General features: G+C 44.9%; 1 protein-coding gene and 1 long non-coding RNA gene across 5 annotated transcripts in view; one reads left to right on the top strand and one right to left on the bottom strand.

The window, feature by feature from the left end:
- Window positions 1–8,165: 8,165 nt before the first annotated feature.
- Window positions 8,166–21,517, bottom strand: LOC103307529 (uncharacterized). Of its 3 annotated transcripts, XR_010592335.1 has the most exons (6): window positions 18,564–21,517; window positions 18,042–18,116; window positions 17,060–17,194; window positions 14,779–16,804; window positions 14,218–14,321; window positions 8,166–11,721 (listed from the first exon to the last, which is right to left on the bottom strand). It is a non-coding gene; the product is annotated as an uncharacterized LOC103307529 (long non-coding RNA). The 3 variants fall into 3 exon arrangements; XR_006176429.2 differs by having other exon boundaries at window positions 8,166–14,321; XR_010592336.1 differs by lacking the exon at window positions 18,042–18,116 and having other exon boundaries at window positions 8,166–14,321.
- The window catches only part of GATA5 (GATA binding protein 5), a 35,425-nt gene continuing 28,654 nt past the window's right edge, over window positions 16,657–23,427 (top strand). The window contains exons 1-2 of one of the 2 annotated variants that reach the window (XM_065566128.1): window positions 16,657–16,777; window positions 17,136–17,235. The gene's annotated coding sequence lies outside the window, so the exon portion shown is untranslated. The remainder of the gene's footprint in view (window positions 16,778–17,135; window positions 17,236–23,427) is intronic. The other variant, XM_005302903.5, reaches the window with a different exon arrangement.

Raw genomic sequence — 23,427 nt, 5'->3', positions numbered from 1 at the left:
CTGGACTTTTTCCAATTTTTCCACATCCTTCTTGTGGGGCCCAAAACTGGACACAGTACTCCAGATGAGGCCTTACCAATGTCGAATGATGACGTCCCTTCATCTGCTGGCAATGCCCCTACTTATACAGTCCAAAATGCCATTAGCCTTCTTGGCAACAAGAGCACACTGTTGACTCATATCCAGCTTCTCGTCCACCGTAACCCCTAGGTCCTTTTCTGCAGAACTGCTGCCCAGCCACTCGGTCCCTAGTCTGTAGCAGTGCATGGGATTCTTCCGTCCTAAGTGCAGGACTCTGCACTTGTCCTTGTTGAACCCACAATCCTTACTCAGTCTAGACTCTTGCTAAGTTCAGTAGGGAATTCTGCCTAAAATCTGTTGGTATAATGTGGCCTGGAGTAAAGATATGGAATCAGGCCCTTGAATAATACAGTGGCAGGAGTGGAACCAATGACTGAAATAACATTGGTGCTAAATTGCAAAAGCATTGTAAGACACCTACATTGTTACTGTTTAGAGCTTTTCAAAATACAAAAGGCCGTATCTTAAATTGTACTCATCTGCCTAAAGTAGTCTATGATCACTCTTTTGCTTCTTCGATTGATATGTAACTCAATTTTTTCTTTCAGCATTGTAACCGTGTTAGTCTGTATCAGCGAAAACAATGAGGAGTCCTTGTGGCACCTTAGAGACTAAAGCTTATGCCCAAATAAATTTGTTAGTCTCTAAGGTGCCACAAGGACTCCTCGTTGTTTTTTCAATTTTTTCTTGTTCCTTAAGATTCAAACTAGTTCGTGATCCAGAACGCTAGGCTACTCTATTGCTCTCAAATAAACTGATCATAGACACAGAGGAGTTACAATATCAGAGCAGACCAATGGTCCATCTAGTCCATTATCCTCTCACCAGCAGTGCCTGACACCAGATTCTTCAGAGAAAGATGTGAGAAACCTCCTATTGGACAATGATGGAATAACCTGCCCAGAGGGAAGATTTCTTCCTAACCTCAGACAGCTAAGAACTGGTAGAGAGGGCCAAAGTTCTGAGCCTACCTATTTGTCCCACTGAATAGTCTCCTTGGTTTGCTCCCTATCTTAGATAATAACCTGGGACATATTGACAGAGCATATGAGTGCCTCACAGTCTTTAAAGGATACCTCACAACACCCGCATGAGATAGGGAAATGCTATTGTCCCCATTTAACAGATGGGGAACTAAAGCACAGAAAGACTGAGTGAACTGACCAAGAAAGTTAGTGGTGGGACTTGAACCCAGGTGCCTCAAGCTCTAACCAGGGCCCCAAGCAAAAAAAATTTTGGCCGCTCCCCCACCCCAGCCCTGGGCTCTCACCCCCCGCCCCCTGCTGCTCCAGCCCTGGAATCTCCACCCCACCTGCACCACCTGCCGCCCCAGTGCTGGGCTCTCTCCCCCACTCCACCGCACCAGCCCTGGGCTCCCCCCGACCAGTGCTGACTCCGCCCGCTCCCCCCTCACCTCCAGCCGGTCCGGCGCTGGCAGGGTCGGGGTAAGCAGCGGTGCTCCCGGGCCACACCTCAGCCCAGGGTCCCTCCAGCCAGGGCTCCCGCCTCCAGAACTGCCCCGGCAGGGGACTGAGGAGCCAGCACAGGGTAGCCCCAGAGGGAGCAGAGCCCCGGAGAGCGGGACGTGGGCCCTGCACAGCAGTGCCCCGCCCTCTATGGCCCCGCTGCTGCTTCTGGCCGTCCTGCCACAGTCCCTGGGTGGCTTGGGCTGATTCGCCCAGCCCCGGCTGTGGCACTGGGGGGCAGCCGCCCTGCGGCATCTGCAGGCAGCTTCGTGTGCCCCGAGGGGCGGCCCCCAGCCCGAGTGTCCCCCGCTAGGAGCCTGCCCTGCCCAGCCACAAGGTGCGGGCACTGCTCCCCCGCGGCGCGAACTGCAGCAGCCCCAGGCCCCCCCCCTCCCCCCGCGCATGATGCGCTGCTGCTGCCAGGGTCGGCTCTAGGCTTTTACCGCCCGAAGGAAAAAAAAAAAGATGGCCAGAATGCCGCCCTTGAAAATGTGCCGCCCCAAGCACATGCTTGGTTTGCTGGTGCCTAGAGCCAGCCCTGGTTCTAACCACTGGACCATCCACCCTGTCTTTACTGTTAGCATAAAAAGTGCCAAGGTTCCAGAGAGCATGGCTCAACAAGAAAGGTTTGAAATTCCTACTCAATGTGTTTTGTTTTTTGATTCAATGACAAAAATCTAGTTTTGAAAAAATCTATGTAATAATGTTCCCCAACAAAGGACATATAGGCCAAGACTTTCAAAAGAGACTAAGGGAGATAGGGTTGTGCAAATCCCAGGTGTAGTAGTAGTAGTAATAGTAATAATAATAACAATGAATAATATCTAGCTCTTATCCAGTGCTTTTCATCAGCAGATCTCAAAGCACTTTACAAAGGAGGTCAGTATCATTATCCCCATTTTACAGATGGGGAAACTGAGCCACAGAGAGAGGAAGTGACTTGGCCAGTGGCAGAGTCAGTAGATGCCAGATCTCCTGAGTCTGATTTTGGTGCTGTATCCACTAAACAACACTGATGCAGATAACTGATATTATGCAAATGTCTTGGCAGTACATAGAGAGTGCAGCTGGTCAAAAATGTTCAGTGAAACAATTTTTCATAGAAAATGCAGTTTCACTGAAATTGAAATGTTTTGCGGGAATGGGCAGGATCTGAAACTGCTCTCAGGTTCGTCTACATGAACAAGAAAACCACTGCAAGCTGGGGTGTGAATCTAGCCTAGGTTAGCTTGCCTTGGTCTAACTGTTCATGTGCACCCCACTTTTGTGCATTAGCAGTTCGTTAGGGTGCTTTAATCTAGTAATCTTTGAAACAGGACTAAATCAAAGCACATTAATGGACTGTTAACGCGCATCAACAGGGTGCACATGAAGAATTAAAAGGCAGCGGGCTAGATTCACACAGCGAGCCCCCATGGTGGCCCAACGCACTACCTACATTCAGTATCTGTCCCAACCCCTTGAGGTTGTTTACAGCCCCCGGGTGCTGCTCTGAAGATGTCAGAAGAAGACTCTTCTCTCCTTTAGTAGCGTTGGTGGCCCTGTAATATTTCAGGGGTGGGGATGAACTGATGAGGTGCATGTACCTTCAATCACAGTGGTTAGGACGAAATATTTTTCAACAATTCCAACTCCATTATGCTAAATAGCCATTTGAACTGGACCTTGGATATCCAGAATAATCTCCAGAAGGGCGAAGAAATGGTTAAGCCACCATTACTTGACTGATTGCTTTGTAGGTGAAGTAGGACAATCCATCCACTTCACAATATGTATCTAGTACTACTTTGTGCTCTTCATTCTTTTGTGGAATGTTTTTCTCTCTGCTGCTCTGCGTGGATAATTACTCCAGTTTGCAAGGTGTGATTTCCACTTACGTTATCTGTACAGCTGGCCACTTGCCAGTTCTCAAAGCTACATGTATTCAGAGCAGAGTCAAGGGAATAGACTTGACATGTGCACCCAGCCAAGCCAAGAGGCAACAGAAATTGTGCACCCCCTCTTAAGGCCAGGAGATGAAATGGGAAGCGACATCCACCCACCAGTGGAACAAGGGGCTATGAACTGTCTTTGAGACTTATTTGCCAATGTGGAAAGAGAAAGTCAAACCAGTGCCTGGCACCTGATTGCCAGCCAGAGGAGGTGGGTGGTGCATCTCTAGTCATCTACTCCATATTTCTGAATCTCTGGAGGCCCCAGGCCGTTCTGGGAGGCACAGTCCTGAAACTCTAGGGATTGTGTTTTAATGAGGCTCTATTACCCCTCCTGAGGAAACTCCACTGGGTCAGAGGAAACATGCATCTTCTCATCCTAGTCCCCACCCTCTCTCCTCCTCTGCAGATTCCTGAATGCACACAAGCACTGTTCTGAGGAATAGGGGAAAGGGCAGAGGCAGCCAAGTCCCACTTCCATGTGAGAACAGGGATTTCTCCCAACAATTGTAACCAATAGTGAGGAGAAAAGCCCAACGGTTGCTTCTTCGCCTGGATTTAAAGTGCTCACTTCAGACCAAATTCTGGTGTCCAGTCATCACGCCCACTGACATCAGTGGAGTTCCATAGTTGTGACTGACAGGGGGATTTGGCCTTTATGGTGAAATTCACCCCACACAGACAGCTCAAACAACTATGTGCACCACTTAAACCCTAAAGACATGCTTTCAATGGGGCTTGAGTAGCAAATGCAAGGCCTTGCTTAGGCCATGTTCACAGGATTGAATGTCCCCTTTCCAATCCTGAGCACCCTGTACATGCTCAATGGGTATCTCTGGCTGTGTTGACTTCATGCAATGTTGCTTTGCACAGGCCCAGCACATAACTTTCAACTCTTTATAGATTTGTTTAATCAAAACCAGGTTGTTTATTTCAAACCCAGCTGAGATGCTGCTCCTCACTGAGGACTATTGGCATATCAACCTTCAGCTTTCAAATGTCAGCCGTCTTTATTTAATCCAGGTTATATACATAAAAAAGAGAGAGATTAGTGGGTGGATATTTTTTAAGGCAGATTTTTTTTCTTTCTCATTCTCCTATATCTGAGAAACAGCTGAAGCGATTTTCCGCATGCTCTGCAGAAATATGGCATGGGATTTTCAAAAAGGCTCAGCTTTTCCCTGGCTCTCCTCCCACTGAAATCAGTGGTAAAACTCCCTTTGACTTCAGTCAGAGCTGAGTTAAACCAATGGTGAGCACATTTGAAAATCCCACCCATTCACCTTTTGACTGCGAGACCAAGCATGGAACGTTTAATCTGAATTCTTTAGAAAGGTCTGACCAAGGCACTGTGTATTTGGCAGCACGCTGATCCCAAATTCTGCAACAAGGGCCCTAGAATCTACGGGACTCCATTGGAAATTGTCAAAATTCTGTGACAGCTCCAGATAAATGTTCAAAGTTGAAGGTTTTATTGAATTAAATTCAACAATTGTTTATTTTTATATTCTATTCTGTTTATTTCACATTCTCGTCATGTTTTCATATGTTAATTTCCATCTTTAGCTATCAGAGCTAACCAGCCACAGATGAATGAGGCAGTTCACACCCTTTCAGGTGTATTGTATCAGACTTTCTGCAAAGTTAAGAAGATAAAGCTGTATTTATATTTCTACTCCAAGTTTTTTAACGTTATCTTCAAAGTCATGTTAGTTAGAAACTATTTTTTTAAATGAAAGAAGAAATTCTACAGTGAAGTGTGAATGCAGTGATATGTGAATTCCACAACAAATTCTGAGGCTATGAATCACAGAATATATGCAGGCCTGTTTATGAGATGTGAAAACTGGGAATTATGTCTAAAACTAGCATTTCACGGCCTTGAATTCTATTGTATGCATCCTTGCATATCTTACTAAAGATGCTAGTGTTCCAAGCTTTTTCTAGCTGCTAAAATCTATGGTATCCAGATGAAATGATCATACTGGCCTCCAAAAGAAAATATTTAACCCAGAGATGTCAATGGAATATAGAAATAATGGTCAAAATCCCAGAAGCCTGCCTTGTTTTTGTCTTTCTCCTTTCATCTCGCACTTTAGGTCATGCCATCACTTACATGCTTCAGCCCAAACAGGCAATCATTGAGTTAAGAACCTCCAGTTCAAAGTGAACCATAAACCTTAGTCTATAAGATAAATCATACAAATTACTTTACAGAAATAAATAGAACATTTGGGAAAGAGGTTATCTTATTGCCTTTAGTTTACATCCCTAATGACTGTAAGTTCACAAATGCATTCTGTCAAGAATATAAACATTGCTTTTATTATACCAAGTACAGATATTTATTACCAACATGTACTGTATGGCTTGTTGGTTTAGAGGAAAATATTAGACTTTGGGTGAGAATGTACATACTTTATTATTAAATTCTCTGGACACAATGTTTGTAACTGTGCAGACCAATATTTTGAAAGCTTGATCATCTTTGATAAGAACTGGTGAATTAATTTATGCAAAAGTGTAAGGAAGAGGGGCTGAGCCCTGCTAACCTTTACCCTTACTCCCACGAGTAGAGACATTGACTACACATAGGAGTAAGGATTACTCACCTGTATAAGCATCTTTCAAAAGCCTTGAATTCAATATTTCAGTTCCCACCCTCTCACAAATCAGCATGCTTAGATTTCTTTTATATAGCATGCTTATGAGCTGTCTATTACCTAGGGTCAGATTTTTGCTGACAATGAGTAGGTCCATTAAAATCAATGGACCGATCATTCCATTTGTCCATGTAAGTACTTATTTTTTTGGTGGTACAAGCATATTGCTGGGGTACATGTGTTCTGTGATTGCAACAGTCATGAATATATGAGAAATGGGACAACATCTTGCATTTCCTGCTCATGCATATGTTTGATAAGCTCTTTGGAGACTGTAGTTGCAGCCAGAGATTGTTTGCTTCCTTCCCATGCTAATCACAGTGACTCTGTTCTGTCAGTCTGTGTTATGTCTGGTAAAGCAATGACAAGGAAGGCACAACATAGACAAAACCATTTAAGCCTAGACATGTTTGTGAGCATATGTGTGACATGTTTATGGGCTTGTTTGTCAGAAGAAGGAATATGAACCCTCTGCCCATAGCCGAGCTGGGCAAATCAAAGGGCAGAATATAGTAGAAATTTCAAAGCTGTAGCTGTATCTGCAGATCCGCCAAAATGTTGCTCTTATGCAATGCCAGAACCAGAGCAGCTATGAGGAAGTCTCTGATAGAGACCGGCCCAAGCTGCTGATTTCACCTCTTAAGATAATTTCAAATATCCCGAAGTTCAAGGGTATTCAGAGCAAGGTTTTTTTGTTTCAGGTCCATCTTTCTTTGTTTAGTAAGAGCATGTGAGAACATGTATTCAGCTGGCCCACAATGTACCTCAATGGCTCAATTTAGGAGGGCCTGTAGACTATCAATCCTGGGTTTAGGATCCAGATCCGAGCACTGCTTGGACCTTGTTATCATCTTTCTCAAAAATGCTGCTAATGGAGAACTAACCAGCATCTGGACTATAAAAAGTATATTTAGGTTTCATAGAATTTAATTGTTTTATATAATTTCACTGGCTAATATCAATTTTTATTTTAAGTTTTTTTTTTTCCATTTTTAAATTTTCACAGTTGGGCAAAATTATGTGATTTAAATTGTCTCCGTTGTGGGAAATTATGGGGAGGTCATGCAATAATTATTTAATGACTGTAGATATTGAGATTCAAAAAGTTAAAGCTTTATAACCATTACAACACACATGATCAACATCACATGTTAAAATACGCAAAGGAACTATCCTTAAATCAAACTCTAAAAAGTTCTCAATCAGCATTTTTCTTCCGTTGCCTCTCAGTAAATTTAGATGATTATCAATGAAAATATTTTTTTCAGTTTGTAGGTGTCTGGCAAAATCGACGTTTACCGACTTTACTGATAAAAATGTAATCTTTCCAAGCCTAAATATATTTATTTCTAGATTTTAGTTAATATTTTCAAAAGTGGCCTCTGACTTTGGGTGCCTCGGTTTCTGAGTCCCAAGTCCGAAGGGCTCTAATAGCAAAGAGCTAAAAATGGGAACACACGAGTTGTCTCAAACGTACTGCAGTTCAAATTTCAATAACCCAGATATTATTTGCCAGACGTAGATGATGCAAACTATAAGAGAAGCAGGCTGTGCTAAAGCCTCCTTCATCTGACTATTCTTAATGAACGACATAATTTTCATTCTTGATAGGATAAGGTGTTCCCACGTTTTAATTTTCAAAGCAATGTGGCGCTGAGGTAAAAATCTACACATTGCACTAGTAATTTTCAGAATTATAAATTCATTATTGCCTGTGTTAAAACTGGCATGTCTTAAAATACAGTTTGGGTCTATCCTAGATTAATAAAGTATGTGGATTTCTATATGGAGGATTACTCTTTATTGAAATCTACAATCTTTTATAACATGAGAAAGATACAAGTATGCCTGGATTATACCTGAAGAAGAGCTCTGTGTAAGATCAAAAGCTTGTCTCTTTCACCAGCAGAAGTTGATTCAGTAAAAGATATTACCACATCCACCTAGTATCTCTGGATTATACCAGTCATAATAAAGGGCTGGAACAATAATACATTAAGCACGAAATTTAACTAAGGTGAATGTTTTAATACAGTAGTTTATATAAGAACTAATACACAGACCATCTACAGAGCATGTTACCTGAATGGTACATTAAAATCAAGCATTCAATAACAATAATAATGTAAAACAATTTGTGAAGCTGTTTCCTAAGAACACCTTGGTTAGTTTCCAAAGAAAATAGATGTCAAAAACATTCCAAATCTCATGTGGTTTCATTGACATTGGCTGGCTCAGAACTCGGTATACAGAGTTTTCCCCAAATCTCTGTAAGGAAAACAAGCCTAGTGAATTAGGGGCCAATCCTGCAAAGTGCTGAGTGCCTTCAATTCTTATTGACCTCTCTGGGATTCATAGATTTCTGGTCAGTTCTCCTGTGCAACAGAGGCCATGGAATTTCATCCAACACTTCCTGCACCAATAAATGGGAGTTGAAAATACTCAGCAACCCCCCGTAAGGGCTCAGCAACTTGCAGAATCAGGCCCCTATTTTGAATATTCTTTTTTAAAATATAAATAATATGAGACGTAGATCCAGGTCTTGAAGTCCTTATTCAAGCAAAGCTCCTACATTAGAGTCTATAGCATAAGGACTGCAGAACTGGGCTGATGGTCTCAAGTTTAGGGCCAATTCCTCCTTGCTTTACTCATATGAGTATCCCCAGTGTTTGGGATGGGAAGTGCTCCTGCAAATTTTTCCTTACATGAGTAATCATTACTTGCAAAAGTAAGACTATTGAGAGTAGGTCTACTCTGAACATTAAGCCCACGTCTGTGAGAGGTGTTCAGGATTGGGCCCTTCGCCCTTAATCTTCCCAGTTCGAACACTGCACACAAGATGTAGCAACAAACCAGATTTAGTTCAAGGTTAGTCTCAGGAACCCTTATCTGATCACTGACAGTAATTTATCACCCAGAACCCATCATTAGTGTCAAGCTGTTTTATTACCCACTAACTTAACACTGTTTTACCAAGAGTCAAGTGTGATGTCACTCATGTTAAAGTAATTTACAGCTAATAGATCTGAGGACCGAGTCAATGTTAGCCTGCTGGGTTCTTTTCATACTGACTGTTAGGAGTTCTTTTAAATTTTACCCAGTAGGCAAATTAGATAACATCAAGGAAGGATTGATAACAAAGAAAAAATCAGCACAAAATCCCTAAATATTCTCAGAGTGGATCTTTTAACTGTAAATATAAAATCTCATCCACGGCATGTTTTGCAAAACTGAAGTATCTAGTAAGGCCTAGGAGCTAGTAATAAATATTCTGCAATATGTGACAGGAAATTTGTTAATGCTCTGATCATGTAGCAAGCTTCTGCACATCAGCAGAGATAAATATTGAATATTCAGAGTAAGGGTTCTTGCCATTCTGAACGTTAAGAAAAACTACAGGAGACTTTTAAGCCGGATTTTGTTACAATAAATGAAATCTGTTACATATGAACAGAGTTTTCATTTTCAGCTTTCTTTGTCTTTCCAGCCAATTCTGTGCAGTCTTAGGGTCAGCCTCAGTGCAGGCTGTGTTTATAATAGAATACATTTCCCATTTCCAAGCACTTGCTGTCTCTTCTAATGAAATCTCTTGCTGACATCTCCAGGATCCATATTCTCAGCCTGCTAGATGTTCAGAGATAATCCTGATTAATGTGTATATATTCTAGGCAGTGCGTGATGGCGAATTATACTTTTGGAATGAGAGTAAGGCCACCTCTGTCAATTCACCTTACAAGTTTCATATCCATTAAAAACATTGTAAATTACTACATCTGCTATTATTTTCCCCTGAAGGTTCTTAAACTCAGGATCGTTTCTCTGATTATTTGCAAATGGACCAGAAGTTGCGAACCTCCCAAGACATTGCAGAAAAGCCCTAGTTAGGAAAGGTCTTTAAAGATTAACATTTAACTGTTCTTGGAATCTCAGGTAAATATCTTGTTCTGACAACACACACCTGGACTGTAAATCATTGCAACATCACGTTTGTCAGCCCTGTCAATAACTGTCCTGGTCTGTAAATTCTGTTTGATCAACAAGCTCTTAAAACATACTATTCATTGGTGACCTCAACTTCAACTCATAGTAATGATTGTATGCAGATTAGCGTAAGGTTCTGGCACAAGTGACCCCAACACCTTGCTCTTAGAAATGATTGGCCAACCAAATGTTGAGCTGAAGATTTTTGAATACCTGGCCGAGGGTTTTGGCTGCTGAAAGCAAAGGCTGGTCCAGTTAAAGTGGGATGGAACAAACAGGTTACTAACTTTCTTTCCCTTCATGAGAAACAGAATTAGGGTCCTACAAACACTTGTGCATGTTCATGGGTAGTTCCAATGGCCCTTAATGACACATGACTCTCTTCAGTTTGGCTCTGTGGAATTGCAGAAGCGAGTTATTGGATGTTAAAAGTTGTCCATTAAGCGCCAGTTCCTGGCCCTTCCTCCACAGCCACAGAGTGCCCCTGGCCACCAAATTAGTGGCTCCACTACACATAGAGGAAGCAGGATTTAGGGACAGTCACCTAAGGTATGTGTCCACCTTATGCCCCATAAAGCTCAGCTCCATGGTGGATCTGTGCATGTCGGCATGCGGCTCTGCTGTTCGGGTTGATCTTTCCATCCTCTTCCCAACCGTAGATGGTTGGATTAGATCCACATCGGCTATTGCAGCTTCACGGCTGCAGTTGCAATCAGGGAGCACCTCTATGGCCTGGAAGAAGATTCTTTCCCCTATGCACAGCCCTGGCTAGGGTCTGGATTTGGACCTATAAACAGAATTGTTTCTCTATTGGAACCCATGCCTCGTACATGCAAGGGTCACTGTTAAAACATTGGCATCTGCCACAGTGAGTGGTGTTTGGCATTAGTGTGCTGGTTACACCGTTTGCTACTCTAAATGGGTGAGCGCTGGACTAATTGGCTGTGAGTGGGGGAAGGATAGCTCAGTGGTTTGAGCATTGGCCTCCTAAACCTAGGGTTGTGAGTTCAATCCTTAAGGGGGTCACTTAGGGATCTGGGGTAAAAATCTGTCTGTGGGTTGGTCCTGCTTTGAGCAGGTGGGTGGACTAGATGACCTCCTGAGGTCCCTTCTAACCCTATGATGCTATGGCTGTGGGGATGCATAAGCAGTAGGAAGACTTTTGTAGTTTTTAAAATAGAAGGCTGGGCTTTTCTTCAGGGAGGATCCTCATTCTGTCATGACAAATGTTTATTATTTAGCAGTTGTATTATGGTAGCACCTAGACTCCCCCCGCTGAGAACAGAGCCCCGCTATGCTACGGGGTGCTGTACAAACACAATGAGAGACAGCCCCTGCCTTGGAGAACTTACAACATCACAGATGAAGGGTGTGGAGAAATCGAGCCACGGAAAGGTGAGGTGACTTGCCCAAGATCACGCAGTAAATCAGTAGCAAAGCTGTGAATAGAACTCAATGCGTTCAATCCCAGTCCAATGCTCTATCCACTGCTTCTGAATATCAAATGGAGGATTAAAATGTCATTAGACTTTATCTCGTTCAGCTGGTTTATCTAAACAAGGTAAGTTCTGCTTCCTGTCTGGCCCTGAAAGGACTCATCTGCAATAAGAGAAATCACTTTCAAAATGTATTTAGCAACACGAAGGCCTTGTGCATATTTACAGCTAGCCACCCAAATTCTCCTCTCACTTGCACTTATGCAACTCCACTGAAGCCACCTGACTGGCACCAGTGTAGCTGTGAGAAGAACGTGGTTCTTCTACTTTATGCATTTGTTTTTAGGGTCTTTAGTGTCCCAAAGCATCTCACAATTTTCCTGTCCTTTACACTCGCCTCCCCCTTGACACGCATACTAGTGCGTCACCCTGTCGCAGCAAGCTAGCATCCTTCTGAATGAAAAGGGTTGGGCAGGATCTCCCCTCGGAACCAACCACCACAGCTTGTCCGTTAGCTGGAGAGAGAGAGGATTGCTGAGTAAGACAGGATGTTCCCTCTCAGTGTTCCCAGGCCTTTCAAATTGTGGAAGCAAATGGAGCAGGGCCCAGAAGCGAACCAAGGTCTCCCACATGACCATACGCAGCAGCTCAACCAGATCAGCCCTACTTGTTCCTATGCACACCTAGATCTGTGTGTGGAACACACTTATGGTGAACCCAGATACCGCACTCAGGTACTGAAACTCTACTTGTAGTGAAATAATGAAAATCCAGGATTGTGTCAATGCACAGCGTGCAAAGTGCAGTTCCATCTACAGTGAACCTCCCACTATGGGCTCCAGTTGTTCAAAGGTACATGTTTACTTTTGCACACTCCTGACTTGTGTGCAACCAGTGCCCAGAGCATGTGCACAAAGTGTGTGTGTGTGTGTGTGTGTGTGTGTGTGTGTGTGTGTGTGTGTGTGTGTGTGTGAAACCCTCTGGCAGTGTGTTTTACAAATCCTCCTCTAGTCTGATCTGCATGGACTATGAGTTGTTACAGTCCCCAGTTACAGAGCCCTGGCTTTTTAGCGTAAGCTGTAGCACCTCAAGCTTTGATGGCTGGAATTCCCCTTTTCAATACCCCCGTGTGTCAGCCAACAGAGTGCCAGTCCCATGGGCATGAATCCTTGACTTGTGTGAACATAGTTTAGTATGTGCACTCTTGAGAGTTTGGGACAGAATGAAATTGTTTTCACTAAAACAATGGCTTGCCTAGAAGAGGCTAAGACAACACATTGCATGATGAAATATTCCTCTGGCTAGCCAGAGAGACTTAGATCATTGGTATAGATGGAATAGCCATCCCAAACTGTTCTCACTCCAGGGGAGTCTGTTCAAACTCCTGGAAGCTAGACTTTTCTGCCAAAGGAAAAATGCAGTCAGTGAGGTTGGGATGTCAATGGTGAGGGACTGAAAAATGAGGTTAGGTCAGGTGAGAGATGCAGCCAAAGAGCTGTAGTGAGGCCATGAGAACGGTTTAGAGATGTGGTTGGAGGGTGTGCCGGACAAAGCCAGAGGAGCTGAGATGTGTTGGAGAAATTGAGAAATAAAACCATTCGTCTGAGAATGTAGGTAAAGGACCTAAGGCAGAAAAGCATGTTAGACATGATGGTATAAAAATCATCTGGCCAAGTAATGCAAAGAATGTTCCATTTCGCTACAATGGCTAGGGGTGGCTGCACTGAATATTTATCTCATCATCGCTATCTTGCTCAGGAGGCGTCGGGGTGCCACTTCTCCCTCATGGAAAATTATTTCTATCTATGTGAAATGAGGAGAGAGGTGCAGACTGAAAATTAGCCCACGGTAAAGACGTTGCTGAAATTCATCTCTGGGGTGTATCTTCATTAACATCAGTGGCCTTGCACCAGATTTGAACTCAGACCTGGATACATTCATGTGGGTGTGTGTGTCTGTGCAATGTCAGTGCTTTGATTCAATGAGTTCTCTTAGGAATGGATTCTTAGATAATGAATGACCGTTACTATCACAGCTGACAGGTTTTATAATGTGAACATGCATGTGTCCAGCTACACTGCAGTTAAAATGTGCTGAGGAAAGTGATGGTAAAAATGGGAGCGGACTTAATTTCTCCTTCTGTGTCTTCAGAGTCATAGCTGCTTAGTTTACGGCTGAATATAGGTTTCTGCAGCTCTCAGCAGTGCCGAGTCACCATAAATTTGGAAGAAGAATTAGCCCAAACTAGCAGCCCAGGTTTCTAGGTACTTTAAGCCCAGACTAGCTTACCCAGCTGGGCTGTTAGAACCCAGTCTCCAGCTTAATTTGGGCTGGAACCTGTCCATTTCACAGTGCAGACGCCGGCTAAATCACTTGAGTGTTGACAGTCCTCCAGTGCCTTCCCATAATCCCCCTGCAGGACAGACAAGTTCTCTGCAATTGACACAATTGACTGGGAAAGAATCCTAGAGCATCTTGGCACAAAAAATTATGGGATATGCCCTCAGACACACCCAGGGTGAGTGCAGAACCAGTGAATACCCAGTAACATGCTGTGCTAATGTTCGCACTGAGATAGGCCAAGTTGACTGTCAATCACCCATGTTAAGCGGTGAAGCCAGACCCTTCACATGGGCAACTGTGTTAAGAATACACGAACCTTATATGGCTGGAGATGATGTGAAAAGATGGGGGGGAAATGTAGCTCCATTTTCCAGACACCTGATTGAGTTTAGAATTAGAAACGTCTTTTCACCTAAGAGGCTGGTAAATGCAAACAAGAGTAAGGGGCAGAGACACAAGGCAAATAGTCCAACACAAGACTCCCAAAATGTCCCCCATTAGCCTTGGATCTATCCTAGCATTGCCAAGCCCAACTGTTCATAAATCATGAATCAGGCTCCCCAAAAATCATAAGACCTTTAAAAAATAATAATATATTATGCACTTCATCAGCAGTTCTCAAAGTCCTTTACAAAGAGGTTTGTATCACTATCCCTATTTTACAGGTGGAGAAACTGAGGTACAGAGGGGTGAAGTGACTTGCCCAAGGTCACCCAGCAGGAGGGGAAGAGCTGGAAATATAACCCAGGTCTCCTGGTCCAGTGATATAACCATTAACCTACCCTGCCTGTTGGGGTCTTTAAATTTGCCTTCTAGTGTTTGAGCCTGTATCACACCGTCAAGCTGTTCTCTGTAACAATTCTGGCTAGAAACTTACCTTTTGTTTCCATGAAAGGTGGGATTCTGGGGTAATCACATGACTCCAGTGACTGAGGCTTTAAGAAAAAAATCACAAGCCTCATGATAAAACTGGTGAGAATCGGCAACACTGAGTCCAGTCCCCAAGATGCCAGGTGAGGAGAAACTGGTCACTTACAACAGAATTTTCCAAAGCACCTAAGTGGCTTCGAAGCCCAAGTCCCATTTTTAGGAGCTGTGCAATGGTGACAGCTTCCCTGATGGGGCAGGGAGGAGAAAGACCCTTGGCACGTCTCCCCGGGGCCATGTAATAACCATGTTACATCATGACTTAGATGGCTGAAGCCCTGCTCTCTCCCCCACCCCCGCCCCACTGAACAATGGCTAACTGTTCTTTTTCCATCTATAAATTTGTCTGAGTTAACAGTTCCCCAGATCTGGCAGCAAGCTGGAGCTGGGAGTGAGCTGAGAGATAGGAGAGTGACAGTCTGAAATGAAACACAGAACTGCTGGGCCTGCAGCCGTCAGACAGGAGCCTGGCTCTCTCCCTTAAAGATTACTCAGACTCCTTCGCTGGAGCCCTCCGCATTCCCCAAAATCCTAGCAACAAAGTGCTGTCTCTCAGCCTCCAATGAATCATGTGAATTTAACCTTTCACCTGGCCACAAGGAGGCTAATATACCAAAATAGCCTCTTTTTTTGTTTCATTTCATTTATTGCCTTTGGGCTGGGGGAGGAGACTATGCAGGGTGGAAACCAAATGTAAGTGGGACAGCACGAAAAGTGAGCTTAGCATTCAACCACAACTCCCTGCCTCGCTGGGCTGGCCTCTGCCAGGCAAAGGGGGCAGCCGGAGGATCCGGAGCACCAGCTGAAGGGTTCAACAGATACAAGTCTGGTATTTTCCATTTTGTTAGCATGAAATATCCCCCCCACACACACACACACACACTTGCACGCAGGTGGAAGGTGGAGAGTGGGCAGATGGAGAGGAGGGGGTTGAGCGCAGGCTCACGGATTCTATTTCTAGCTTTGTCAGTAACTTGCTCTGCCCTTAAGGCTCCAACCCTGCAAGCCCTTATACCTAGAGGTACCATTAGCCACAAGAGAAAGGTCCCCTTGAGTTTTCACATGTCTAAGTGCTTGCAGGGCCAAGGCCCAATCCTGCTCCCCTTGAAATTAATGGCAGAACTCCTATTGACCTCGGTGGAGCAGGATCAGTCCCTTTAGCTGCCTGGGCCAAATCCTACACAATGTTGAGCATCTACTGAGAAGAGCTGCATGCCCATGTCTCCCAATGACTTTACTCAAAGTTGAGGGGCTCAACAGCTCCCAGAGTCTAATCCTCCTCAGTGTCCCTATCTGTAGAATGGGGGTGATAATTTTCACCTTTCTGTACCTCCATTTTCCTGGCTGGAGCATGGGTACAATAGTACTTACCTATCTCACCGGGAGAGTGGAAAGTTACAATAATGTTTGCAAAATTCTTTGAGATTATGAGATGAAAATCAGTAGGGACAAGTGCAGGATTATTACTACCACTTATTTGATTGTATTCCCTTAATAATGATAATAACAGACTCCCACTCTGCTCAGACTCCATGCCATCTTCCATTAGATTTATACAGCTTGATTGCTGTGAAAGTCCCTATCTGAGAGTCACTCATGAGTGGGGCAAAGATGAGTTTGAAATCTTAAATAAATTCTTTATCAACAAAATTGTTAAAGCAAATTACAAGCCAGGGTCAGTGTGGAAAGGCTCTAATAACTTTGTGCCAGGTGATCCATTTGAAATTCAAACCACAAATCTTTAGTCACTGCCAAGCAATTTGTTTCTCTACAAATTAAAATAGTTGTTACTTGGGAAAAAATGCTTTACACCTTTATCTGTGACCAGGCGCCCGCTTGGTGGTGTGCAATGTATTCAGGAGCTGAGGAGAAGCAGACGATATAAATTGCTGAGATCTTGAAACCCGTGGATGATCCCATATTCCCCTTGCCATTGGAGTTCGGCTGAGGTACGAGAGAATATATGTGAACTTATTCTAGGAGAGAAAAGGCTTCTTAGAAAGGGGGGAAAGGCGTCTTTGAAGGACATAAAAATACTCGACACACACATATACAAACTCCTTGAGACGTGGCTACATGCATTGAACATAAGATAAATATTTTCCCATTAAGCCTGTTGTTTGTTTAACCCTTTGAGCGGCTTCTCTTAAGTGTCATGCATCTCCTCCCCGCAAAACCAGGAGCTCCCCTTTCCGCTGATGGGGCTGCTTTAGCACAATCCTCACACATACCTCGTCCAGCCTCTGCTCTCCTCCATCCCACCACTCTTCCCTCCCAGCAAGCCTTTTGTCTTGATTTTCTCTCCAGGGTTACCTGCGGAAATTAACCTCGCTTGTAGGTCGCATTAGGCACCTGAGATCGACACCCTGTGAAAAAGACAGAGAATTCACTCTAAACAGGTAGAAAGGTAATTATTTCTCTGGGGCTTTCCCCTGTTGGGGAAATGTTGGTTCCCGTTTATGTAACTGGTATTTGATCACTGCTCGGGGGCTGGGGAAAAGGTTCCTATGTTATCCTTTAAAAATGGTTTAAATGCTTTTCTGTACAAAAGAAAGGAGAAATAGGATTATGTATGCTCCTTGTCTCATTGAAGGCCGACATAGCAAAAGAGAGGGCGCATTTCGGGGTTTAGCAAGACTTGGCTAGCGAATGTTTGAAATGAAGTGTTTCCTGAAGCCATCTTTCCCGTTTGTTTCCCTTCCACTTAATTTAGGCAGGAAGAGGGAAGCGAATCGAGGTACAGTGTGTCCCCTGGCTGTTGGTTTGGAAAGCCTGGGAAAGGTTTTAAAAGTGTACAGTCCTTTCCAGGAACCTGCAAAGTCTTTCAGTGTGGAGCGACAACATACTCCATGGGGCTAGTGTAGATTTGGATTTGAATTGGGGGGGGGGGGGTTAGGTGGCATTAGGGAACCAATAGGGACCCATTTGAGCTCTAGATAGAGCAGGCACAGATAGTCTGGAAATATCGTCTCGTGGGAGGCACACATTAGGATTGTTTTGTGCATTTTCAGCTCGGGACACTCGTCCTGCTGCTCCAGTTCTCGCTTGTTTAAAAGGCAAGGGGCGCGCTGTTCTGCACACAAGCCTTTCTGTTTGAAGCGACTTGTGATTCGGAGCGAATGCCGGGTGAATCTCGCTCCGCGTTGAAGGATTTTCAGTTTCACGGGGCAGCTTGCGTGGAATGAACCAGAATCGATTGGTAGGGCACATCACCTGATTTGCGTTGTTTTCCACTCCGCTCAGCAATGGCTGATGCTGGCTCTTTGTAACCTCAGTCCAAGGGCATGTCTTAGATTCAAAAGAAAGATGGGGCTTGTATGTTACTTGGTTTATTGGGGGCAACTTGTCTAATTAAAGGAGAATCTCTTTTGCATTTGCTCTTCTTTCAGCGCATGCCCCTCCAACTTCACTTCCCACCCAGACTTGAAGCGAGATCAGAGAGTTTCACTCCTTAAAGTCTAAACACCACGAGTGTTTCTTCCCCCCGCTTATCTCTCCTTTTGGCAAAAGGCTCCTGGTGTCTTTCCCTTTCACCTTAATTGGAAGGCATGTCCCCTGACCCCCCCAGTCCACCCCACCCTCCTTCCAGTGACCTGCTCCTGTAGCGAATGCCTCACATGTCTAGGATCAGAAAATATCCTACAAATCAAAAGGGAAGTGGGGGTGGCGGGGATTAGGACAACGGGGTCTGGGGGCGCCACTCAGTCTGTCCCAGAGCCATGAAAAAAACCTCACCTGGGCAGTTCAGCTCCTAAATCTCTCTCTCCTCTTCCCCAACACTAGCGGGGGTTGCCTCCAAGCAGCTGTGAATTACACTTAATGCTGGGGATGGTGGGTTGTTTTTTTACCGCAGCTAGACAATAATCAGTACGCGTTACTGGGCGCTCTCTTGCGAGCAGGGCTGCACTTTAAGGCGCTTGGGTTTGGGTATCCCCCTCCCCCTTTGGCGGGTCTGATCGCTCAGCTGGTGTGAATTGGCATTGACTTCAGCTCTGTCCATTCCCACCATCTGAGGAGCTGCCCCCAAAGGTGTTTCGCAGCTACACCTAGCAAGTGTAACAGGGGTCCGGGACTCTCTCCGCCACCCGAGGCCCCGATCCTGCTCTCACGAGAGAGAAGTCGGCACAGATCCGTGTCGATCCCTGCATGACACTGTAGGATGGGGTTCCTGAGCACGACTGGCTGCCCGGGGGAGCCCCAACAGGTATAACCAGCAGCCTGCCCCCCACTGAGACTGAGTTTTCTCTCCTTTGACATCCGGTGAGCTCTTCCACACGGTGACACCCCCGCTGGGGGAGCTGCGGTTGCTTCGCACACGGCTTCCATAGCGGTGAACAGGGCGATTGTTTGCAGGACCAAGTGACCCGCTCTTAAAAAAACCCATAGCCCACATCCAACTACACAACCTGCCTTCCCTAGACCCTGCCCTGCTGGATGGACAGGGGAGGGCAAAGCCCTGCCTTAGCGGGGTCCTTTTCCTCTCTCTCCCCTGAGCTAGCACCCGCAATGAGGACGTGGCTGCGAAGTGCAACAGCCCAGTGGAGGCTGATGCGCTGAGGGGAACCACGGGCCCATTCCTGAGCTTGGATCCCCTCCGTGAGCAGGAAGGGGCCAGCTCTGGGGGAACATTGTCAGCAAGGACCCTGTCCTGGTACTGAACCGATCCGGATCCGGATCCCCGCCAATCTGCTGTCAGTCCTTCCCCAGGAGTTTATAAGAATGTCTGGACAGGATTTATACATCTGTTGTGGCCCCCCACTGTCAGCTACACCCTGACACGGGGGAGCTCTCCCGGCGCTCGTGTTGTGCGGGGTCTCACCGCCCGCCGGGAGCTCGGGGAAGGATCAAGGCTGGAAATAGGATGATGGAGTCTTCACTCTCCAGCCCCTCCTGGGGCAAAACCCCCATTGACTGCCGGGGAAGGGGTTAGGCTCCAGCCCTGCGCCTTTCCGTGCAGCCCTGCAAAGCACGTGCCCCTGGCCGATCTTGTATTGGTGTGGATGTGCCCGCACAGGAGAGGGAGAGAAGCCAATTGTCAGGCAACCCAGCGACTGGCGCCTTTCCTGTGACAAGGGCAGCACCTGCCCGTCTCTCCGGGCCGCTGCTGGGCGGAGGGGCTGTGTTCAGGTGGGAGCACGTGTGGGTCCCTGGTCGCAAGCCAGCGCCACGGGCAGCAGCTCGGGAAAGCGCTTGGTTCTCAGACAAGCAAAGAACACGCGGGGGAGTTAGCCTGGCCTTGACTCGCCTCCTAGTTCCCAGAGTAGCACGGAACGAGCCCGGGATGCTGGTCTGGTGTCGCCTTTTTTAGGAGTGTGTTTGAGTCTGACAGTTACATTCCTATGAGTCGTTGCTTCTCCCAGAGCCACCTGGGTGGAAGCATCGGGGTGCAGAAGAAATAGAGTCACGGAGAGAGAGGAGATTGTCTCTCCTGGAAAGGCGTCCTTATGCCCTGTCCCTCTGACCAGTCATTGTTTCTTTAGAGTCATGTCTTCTTTTGACACTGCTCTGTCAGATCAGGCGCCTTTGGCTAGGGCAGCCTGCTGCAGCCACACAGAGCGATTGGGGGAATTGGGCTCCAGCGGTGATGGTGGGGCGGAAATGGGGCTGGCTGCATCAGCCTGACCCTCTGTGTACGCTGCCTAGTTGTACGGACAGGTCCCCCCGGATCCCCTAGGTTTCCCTAGGAGCGCCCGGTCTGGAATCTCTCTCTCCATCCAGACACAGGAGTGTGAAATATCCTGAACTCTGTGTTAGCCTTGCCAAGTTCCAGGCCACATTCGCTTAGAGGACAGGGGCGATGCACGTGGGATCTAGCTGTCACGCTGAACTTCACTCTGGAGATCCATAAACCAGCTGTTTGATCTCTCCCGTCAGGTGCCTGACTGCGTTCTTACATTAAACCATTGCAGTTACAAGACAGCCCAGTGAAGGGACCCTGCATTGGCTGACACGTCTGTGCTAGCCCCTACGTGCTCTCCTCTTTCCAAATGTGCTGGCCCCTTGCACACCCCCGAAATTCAGGGTTGAGGGCTTCTGAGTTTGATGCAAACGGGTTAGCTTGGAAACGGTACCGATTTCCGTTTAAACCTTCCATGGATTCGAGCCCAGACAAGCAAACCTGATTGGAAACAGTGAGGTCTGTGCTCCCAGGCGTTCTTGATTTCAGCTCCATGGGGATTTTGAGAGTGGCCCTGCAAACCCTTCGTAGCCTGAGTAATCCTTACCCCGCAAATTGTTCCACCGGAGCCACTGGGGTCAGTCCCATGGCAAGATCTTAACGAGAACTAGACCCTGCAGAAGTTTGTCTGGTCCAGCCCTGGGCTCTATTCCCAGCACCTGAGCTCCTTCTAGCTTTCCGTGCGCCCAGCGTCTCTTTTCTAGCCGGCAATGGTTCAGTAAACCCCATGAATTTCGAGTGCTCTTTTCCTTGCAACGAGACAGGGACTCTGCACCACAGCTGAAGCTAACGCTTGGGCTATGGACTGGGGGGGGGGGTCGCAGACGAATTCTGACGAGCCTCCAGAATCCTCCCACTACAGCAATATTTAGAGACGTTTTCAAAGCCCCCCGGTAACCTCGGACAGATCCTGCAGGTCCTTGGCTGACTGTATCTCCCAGATCTGCCCTAGCCCAGCGATTACGGACCAACTAGCAGAACAAGATCTTTATTTGGTCAATATGAGCGCCACACGTCCCATAGCTCCTGGGGGGGGGGGGGGGGTGTTTGTTTGTTTGTTTAAGTTTGATGAGTTTGAGAAGTTTGCAGTTTTCAGCAATCAGATGGTCCAGAAGCATTTGCAAAGACCGGTTTCTAAAAGTACAATAACGCTTTAGACTTAAAATCACAGCTGGCTTTTAAAGAGACATGGACAGCAATCTCAAAAATAGACTCGCTATATACACACGTAACGCGCACGTATAAATACATATCGATCACGTATATATATGTATTATTTAAACACATACATACACAAACTGAAATCATACTACCTATATAGACAAACATAGAGACATCATGTATGCGTTGCATACATAACACGCACACATATATACACAAACAATACCAACACACGGTGTATACACACTTCTACACAGGTAAATACATAAGGCGCGCACAGATACACAAACATAATACGCGCATATAGACCAACATAATTATAACACTGGGTATAAACAGATATAAACATACATAATACACGCACATCTACACACAAACTTACATAATACTAACACTGTGTGCACTTACAGAGGCGTATCCATACATAATACGCACATAGACTCATATAAATTCTCCACGAATATATACACATCTGCATATACACACGTGTATATTATAAATATAATGTATGTGTGTAACATGCATATGTAACGTGTGTGTGCTCAGACATGTGAGTACTCCGTATGCGTAGATGCGGTGATGTGTACATATATAATGCACCGTTGACAAATGACCCACTTTTGTAGCTTAAACTACGTAAATGAACCCCTTTTCTTTTAGGGTCGTATTAAACCACTGAAATTATGAGCGTTTAGGAAAGGCTGATGGAAACAATTTGGGGTTTGCCAAGCAATTATTTTCCATAGACATATTTTCTGCCTAGAAAGACATCGAGAGAGAACTTTTAAACTGTGGGTTTCTATCTGGTGCTTTTTATAATTATTTGGTGCTTAAAGTGACCACAGTTTTAAGGGGCATTGTGTTGCACTTGGTACCAATTATGGGGAACCACCGTAGACCTGCTTCTGTCCATTGTAATGGCTACCAGTGTGTCTACAATATAATGAATAAGGGTCCCAGAGCCTTTAAACACACACACACGAGCATTAGACCACTCTTGTTTATGGAAATATAACCTTCTTCTGCAACAATTAGAATTGTGGAAGCAAGGATACTTAAAGCCATCTACAAGTAATTAATTACAAGTACAGCAAGATTGAAGTTTAGGCATAAGATTAATATCTATAATGTGTGTATGAGTATCTACATACATATATATGTCCACATGTGTGAATATATGTGTGTGGGGGGGTTATATGTGTGTGTTTGTTTGAGTTGAGAAAACTTTATGGAAGTTTCCTTTAGCGTTTTTTATATATATATATATATATATATATATATATATAATGTATATGTAGAAATTGACATCTCTCTATATCTATATCTAGAGGGAGCTAGATGTCAATATATATATAGTACATGTTGACATCTAGCTCTCTCTAGATATAGATGTAGAGAGATGTCAATTTCTACATACAAACTTGTATATTATATATTATATATTTTAATATTATTTTACAATCATGCTAATCCTAAAAGAAATCTTTTAAAATTAAAATATTATTAAATAATGTTTTTAGTTTTAATAGTAAAATCAGAAAATTGAAATATTTTTCAGTTATCTTCAAATTCCACAGTTTTTCCCAGTTTTGCCGTAAAGGCTAACGGAAGGGTATTTTCAAAGGGTTTTAGTAACTGCTGCATATGAGAAACACAGACTAAAGCTCTGAATCTTCTATACGTTGTTTTTCTTGGATTTCTTTTCTGTGTACAGAGAATATATTATAGGTGGTAAATTGCAGAATCTTATCTGAATCAGCT

The sequence above is a fragment of the Chrysemys picta genome, chromosome 13, assembly GCF_011386835.1.
Source record: "Chrysemys picta bellii isolate R12L10 chromosome 13, ASM1138683v2, whole genome shotgun sequence".
NCBI lineage: Eukaryota > Metazoa > Chordata > Testudines > Emydidae > Chrysemys > Chrysemys picta.
This window is presented reverse-complemented; position numbering and strand designations above follow the sequence as displayed.